The following is a 5,969-nucleotide window of genomic DNA, read 5'->3' as shown; positions in this document are numbered from 1 at the left end:
TAGCTTCCGCTAGCGGCGTAACCGCCTTAACACCACGCCCGAGAAACTGAACATCGAGAATCTTGCCCATCTCGGCTAGAAGGCGGGCCTGAAAGAGATCACGCATCTCTCCTCTGCTAGGTCGGGTGCCAATGATCTTGCAGATGACGAAAGTCGCTTGGAGGCACTCCACCTCTGCGGCTAAGCTCGCTTGATCTGTTGATGGGAGAGCAATTCGGATGGTGGGCTCTGCATGGTCGAGCGAGGGGGCTTCGTCCCTTTGGAGCGAAGCATGAGCCTCCATCTGTGTCAGTTGCTAACACAAATGCGGTAGGGATGAAGGCAAGGCCAAGGCTTGCTAACGCAAATGCGTAGGGATGAAGGCGAGGCCAAGAATTACTGGAGAGAGCACACCAAACCGCGAGTGAGCAGCAAGGCAAGTCCTTCGAGCAAAACCTGGGGAGGGAGGGATGGGTTCTCGACTGCAGATAGTGAGGCAGGCAACGAGGGGGGGAATGGGGTGTGCGGGAGCAGGCCTTGATTATGACATGCCAAAAAGGTTTGATACCTTCACTAATTTGGAAAGCGTAAATGGCTCGTCAACGAACTGCCCATACGAGCATGATAACAGTAAAAGCAAAACTAAGGGCCAAGTCCTGCTTTGGTTATTGTGATGTGTGGCTTTGGTGTATGACGGTGTCCCACTATCACTTCAAGAAAAAATGGGATTGGGTGCATGTTTGCCTTCTTAGTTGAATTCTCCTTCATAAGACATCCTAAAGAATACATGGAGAATATGTTGCATTATGAGTAATACTACCTAATATAAGGTATTCCTAATGGCTTTAAAATATATATATTCACTACTTACGTGATTCAAGGACACTAAGAAAACACTAAAGGGAAAAATAAGCAAAAGAAAAACACATTTATCATTGTGCACTCAACTATCTCTTTTATATGGACACAAAAAGTCGTTTAAACTTTCCATTTTCACGGGTTTTTTATTTTTTCAAGATTGTGAAGACCCAATACTTTGTCCCCTTTCACTTACTAATATCAAAGTACGCATGCATGACATGTAAATTGCTAATTCAACATTATGCCACTAATTGTGCTAATTCAAAGTGGGTCTCTACTCTCTACATAGTGCCCTTTGAAAAGAGCGGATCCTAAGCCTTCTCAAATCAAGAAGAAGGGGTAGGGAATGGTCATTTAGTGACCATTCCCCATAATGTTGACGACCACGTGGGGACCGGCGAAGGCCGGGAGCCATGTGGGAGTCAACATTATGAGAATGGTCACTAAATGACCATTCCCGGCCGTCAAGGTCCAGGGGAAGGGGGCCAAATGTAAAAGTCGTGAACTTAGGGTGCGAGGTTGGTTTACGCGCTACCTGTGTGTCGTGCACTAGCTTGAAGCAGAGGTATGAAATTTCTGTTTGCGCTCGTATGGGATCCAAGCGAGGCAAGAAGATGGTCGAGAGGGCTCACAAGTCGACTCCGCCAGACATACTAGGTGATGCAGGCTCCATTCCTTCGTTTTCTCTCTTGCTTGTTGATATGGAGTTAGCTACGCCAAGAAGCACAACGACTGTATGCTTTCGAGATTATAATGGGAAAGGGATCAGGACCTGTGCCGATTTTGAACATCCAGGTGGTGGTGTTGTTGAAGTTGCAGGTGTGCATTCACAAAAATCTACCATACACCAAGTTACAGGCGGTGTTGATCATGTACAGCATGGGGAAATGGGTTGCAATGCAAGCGGGTTTCTTGATGTTGTTGTTGCATTGGAGGAGGAGATGCTAAATGTGGGAGAGAACTCAACCAAGCAGAAGAATAATTGGGCACGGAAGAAATTTGATGCATGGAGGGAATTCTCTGGGATAGATTCTAGCATAGCGTTGGAGAAGCTGGATTTACATACTTTGAACGGTCTGCTTAGCAAGTTATTCTTAGTTGTTTGCAAGAAGCGTGGTGACTTGTTTCCCTCCGACACGCTAATGGGAATGTTGAGATGTTTTGGTAGGCTTTTAAAGAAAGAACAAGACTTGAGGATCGCCAAAACGGGTGTGACTGAGGTGCCGTTTGATATTGCAAGGAATCCGATTTTTAAAGGAACTCAGAATTCAGTTATGGCTGCCATGCGTAGATCAATTGCGCAAGGGGTTTGCAAAGATAGAAAAAAGGCTTCTGTGATTGGGGTTAGTTTGGAGCAAGCAATCCTTGGCGACATCGACTTTAGCATCATGCATGGATGGGGTTGTCAGATGAGGTTCGCATTCTTTTGCATGTTGCATTTTTGCATTAGAGGTGGCTATGAGCTGTACAAACTAGAGCGAACGATGTTTTCGTCTGGGAAAGATGAGCTTGGGGCTTATGTCAGGTATTTTGCTGGTCTTATTGCTGTGGTTTGGATCGATTTGTTCTTTGTCTGTTTCTTGTTGTAATACGCATGTGTTTTTCAGATTTTGTGAGAGATCAAGCAAAAACTACAAAGTTGATCTAAATCACTTTCAGCCGGAGCACTTTCGACCTCCTGTGACCGTGCGCGACGAGGATGTGCTAGCAAGATATGAGCAACTAATGCGTCACATGCCGATATTTGTCTTGGGTGACAAGAATCTGGGTTTTATGTTTTTGCAACCCATTAATAATCCTCGAACACATGTGAGTTTAGGTTTTGTGTGTCAATGAGTGTAGCAACTGTGTATTCTTTTCAATTGGATGTATTTTCTTCACTTTTTTTTGTGAAGTGTAGGTATGGTATAGTCGGAATAGGGTATCGGTGAAGGTATTGACAAGGCTTGTGAAGAGTATTGGAGCAAGATCGGGACTTCCAAGGAATTTCAGCAACAAATCGTTACGTAATACGTGTGTTACAAGAATGAGCCTTGGGCAGGTGCCACGTGAGGTGGGGATGTTAATTACTGGTCACAAGCGTCTTACATCATATGAGAGGTATGATATGTCGAATGAAGTTCGTATGGCTGCGACGCAGAAGATTTTGTCTGATCCGTATGATGAATCTCGAAAGCTTAAAGTTTACCCGCAAGTTCTAGAGAAAAAATTCATTAATTTTTGTGAGAACATAGAAGGTTCTTATCTTTGACTTAAAGAGTTTAAGATTACTTTCGTGTGATGTATATTTTGTAATACATATATACTTGTGCAGGGAATACATACGGCAAGGATTGCACAAGTGGTAGCAGGCAATCGAAGGCTGGGAATATCATGTCCGTTGGCAACATGGAGTGTGGAGCTGCTGGTGACAAGGGACTCGGTATGAAGAATCCTAGTCTTCAAGGCATAGTCTTCAAGCCATACAAGATTGGAGATGAAATTCCGTTTGATGAGGAGCTACTCAATCACCTTCCGGAGGAGATGACTCGTGTATTGAATGTGGCTGCCCAGAATTGTCCAAGTCGTGGATTCTCTCTTTTGTCAGCTGGCACATTCAACAACTGTGATCAATGTGTTCTCAAGAAAGGAGAATGTTCCTTCTAAAGTAGGGGTTTAATCTGGCTCATGACATATGCAAGTAATAGGTTTTGGATAGTTGTGTTGCGAATCAGCACATACTGACGCTATTATTAAATTCTCAGCTTGGGACAATGAACTTTTTTGGTTTGTGAAAGTTATCAACGGTCTTATTTTGTGACAGTCAACTTGTGACAGTCAGCTTCACTGAGCTTGTGACACACTGAGCTTGTGACAGTCAGCTTCTGAGTGAACTTTGATCAGATTGAGACAGTTTTAGTGACACACTGAGTTCTGACTGCACAGTAATTAGTGAGAAAATTTATGTGTCATCATTTTTTCTGAGTGCTGATGTGTCAGACTGTGGTTTAATTACAGATGCTGATGTGTTGTGTTGTGGATGGCAAAGCTAAATGAAGTGATATTTTTTATTACACATGCTGACTTGTCGTAGATCTAACGGTTGTTCATAAAATTACTGTTAGTCATATGGAGTAGATGAACAGCTCAGATTGCCTGCCCCCTGACCCTCGACCTTGACGAATAGATAAGAATTGGAGTAAACTCTTCAGACCACATAGAACTTAAAGATATTGTCAAACATATAAAAATCTTAAACAAAAGGTGTCCAATATGCATGCCGATCGGCAATAATCCAAGGTCCTTACATATGTTGAGATGTCCACCCTTCGATATCAAAGAAATTGGCCTACAGAGTAGCTCGCTCTCTCTCTCTCTCAAAAACACACACACACACACACACACAAAACAGGTCTTGAGTTCGATACCGTACAGAAATTGGGCCAAGGGCCCCCGGGGGGGGGGGGGGGGGGTGGTGTTTATCTCTGCTGGTTTTATGTCTACAAAATGAAGGTTACAAGCATAGAGCTAGTGAGCAGAATGAAAAGACTGGAAAATGCTGTATTGTGGAACTGCTACAAAGAGGCCATCCGCACATTCAAGCAGACAGCCAAGGAAATGTAGAAAATCGTCCGCACCCGCGTCTCTCACCAAGAGCCAAAACTCTACAACAAGCCCCGTAATCTGCATGAAGATCTCCAACAACTACCAACAGGTGAAGGGTGTTCCAATAAGAGCATTGTTGCAACACGTATCACCGCAATGATTCCGTATCAGTTGTTCTATTGCGCTAAATGTGTAGCTGAGCAAACATTGATTGCCAGGGGAATGAAGCCTGTAACTGCAATATTGCCCGTCTATTTGTGAGAAACAACTAGATGTCTCAGGTGTGCCATAAAACTTGCAAAGAATATGCCTGCCCAAAAGCAGTCATTGAGGCTATGACCCTTCCAAGTGTAGAGTCTCTAAATCCTTGTGGTTTGTGGAAAATATCCATCTTTAAAATAGGAAATTGTTTCTGGGGTTTGTAGAGTAGAGGGTTCAAATCCATTTTCTTTCCTTTGCAACATTGATATGGTCTGTACTACAGATTGTGCACAAGGATAGCCCAACTCCAAAACCATCACACGACAAACGTGTGCGCTCTTAAAACAAACAGAGAGCCAAACAACAAAAACAGCCCACCAACCTAACCACAAAACAAAGAAGCAAAACATGCAGGAAAAAAAACCCACAAACAAGAAAATTGAAATAAAGTAACTTAAACCTAAACAGAAGGAAATAATAGAAAAGAAACAGAAAAAGGCTAGAGCACGTGCGTTGTTCATGAGAGAACCAGATATCATTTTCTACTAAAAGAAAAGCTGTTGCGCAGGAACAAACCCCTGTTCCTTAGAACCCGAACAGTGCACAAAACGCCAACAGCAAACCTCAAGGGGAAAACTGTGTATAGATTTCTCTGCTAAATAAGCACCCCAAGCATCCAAAACTATCTACTGAAACTTTGAAAGAAAGAAGGAAATTAGCACGACAAAGACAATGAAATACATCGAAACATGGCACTTAACATCAACACAACAAGTGAAAATATCTCAAGCCACAGCAAACTTGTTTTGCAGATAAAGGATTACTGAGTTTGGGAAAAAGGAAATACCAAACCTGAAGCCTATTATGGATAACATGCAACAAAAGGTGGTAATGCCAACCCAAACCAAGCTATCTAGAATAATACATAAAAGAGAAGGCTCATCCATGATATCAACGCTATCCCCCATAAGCGACATTTTTGTAGGATAAAACATATGCCTTCTTTTCTCTGCCTTTCCTGCCATGTGAAAAGCCTTATGACTCCCTTGAAAGGAGAGGCATAACGATGGCCCTTTATGCTATCTCAAAATCGAACCGGTGACCACACTCTAGAGAGGAACCCAAAGTTACTAAGGTAAAGTCGTGTAACAAGGTAGTTTCCTCTACAAGCACATGGATGTTCTCTTTGTCGCATGCATGGTGAGCTCTACACTCCTCTACAAGCCACACAAAGAAAGGTGTTCAACTTGCTGAAATTTTCTAGGTTTTGAGCTAAAAGCACAATCGTTTTCAAAACCATCTAACATCGAATACACTGGGGGCGACATTTCCTTCTCAATACA

General features: G+C 42.9%; 1 pseudogene across 1 annotated transcript; it reads left to right on the top strand.

Annotated features, from left to right (window-relative positions):
- The first annotated feature begins 1,245 nt into the window (after positions 1–1,245).
- Positions 1,246–3,642, top strand: LOC147447318 (uncharacterized; annotated as a pseudogene). The gene is made up of 4 exons (XR_015189720.1): positions 1,246–2,365; positions 2,448–2,649; positions 2,741–3,077; positions 3,155–3,642. The product of XR_015189720.1 is annotated as an uncharacterized LOC147447318 (transcript).
- Positions 3,643–5,969: the final 2,327 nt, after the last annotated feature.

Source organism: Adiantum capillus-veneris, chromosome 11, assembly GCF_014529385.1.
Source record: "Adiantum capillus-veneris isolate H3 chromosome 11, ASM1452938v2, whole genome shotgun sequence".
NCBI lineage: Eukaryota > Viridiplantae > Streptophyta > Polypodiopsida > Polypodiales > Pteridaceae > Adiantum > Adiantum capillus-veneris.
Note: the sequence above shows the minus strand (reverse complement) of the source record. Positions and strands in the feature narration are given on the sequence as shown.